This window comes from Sinocyclocheilus grahami, unplaced genomic scaffold (genome assembly GCF_001515645.1).
Source record: "Sinocyclocheilus grahami isolate Dianchi unplaced genomic scaffold, SAMN03320097.WGS_v1.1 scaffold2980.1, whole genome shotgun sequence".
Taxonomy (NCBI): domain Eukaryota; kingdom Metazoa; phylum Chordata; class Actinopteri; order Cypriniformes; family Cyprinidae; genus Sinocyclocheilus; species Sinocyclocheilus grahami.
The window spans coordinates 14,005-14,778 of record NW_015508153.1 but is presented as its reverse complement, the minus strand read 5'-3'; positions in this window follow the sequence as shown (position 1 = coordinate 14,778).

Sequence of the window (774 nt, the reverse complement as noted above, 5' to 3'; positions counted from 1 at the left end):
CAGGTGAACAGAAAGTTCAAAAGAACAGCATTTATTTGAAATATATATCTTTTGTAACATTATAAATGTCTTTACCGGCATTAATGTAATGCGTCACTGATTAATAAAATATTAATTTCTTTCAAAAAAAAAAAAGAAAAATCTGACCCCAAACTTTTGAACGTTTTGTAGTGTTTATATATGGTCAGCAGACGTTGTGTACTGTGTTTGTTCACTCACTGATGTATTTCCTGTTGATGAATTAGCTGGAGATAATTGCACCAATAACTATGGTCGGGATTTAGACTGGTGCAACTACAAAGTGCTCAATTCTGCATCCACATCTTATTAGCTAATACATCTTCAGTTGTTAGGTTACAGGACATCATGTGGAGTTGTCTTTATTGATCTGGTTCATTGTGTTGGGCTCAGTAATGCTGTATTCAGCAGATAACGTGCTCTTCAAACGCAGACGATACAGGAGCACTCAGCTTTCTGATCGACTCGTGCGCGTCCCAACACTGCCTGATCAATGCTGATGTGGCTCCTCGGGCAGAGGACGAGTGGAGATTACAAATGAGTTGTATGTGTAGAAATGCTTATGGAAGCTTGTTTCAACCACAGAATATAATGTGAATAAGGTAATTACTACTATCTCGCCATTCAGATTTTTTCCCCCAGTGTTTTGATTGCGAGATGTAAATGCGAAACTAAGAAAAAGGTCAGAATTGCGTGATGGAAATGCAAAACGCAACGGAAAAAAATCTGAATTGCTAGATACAAAACTACGAAAAA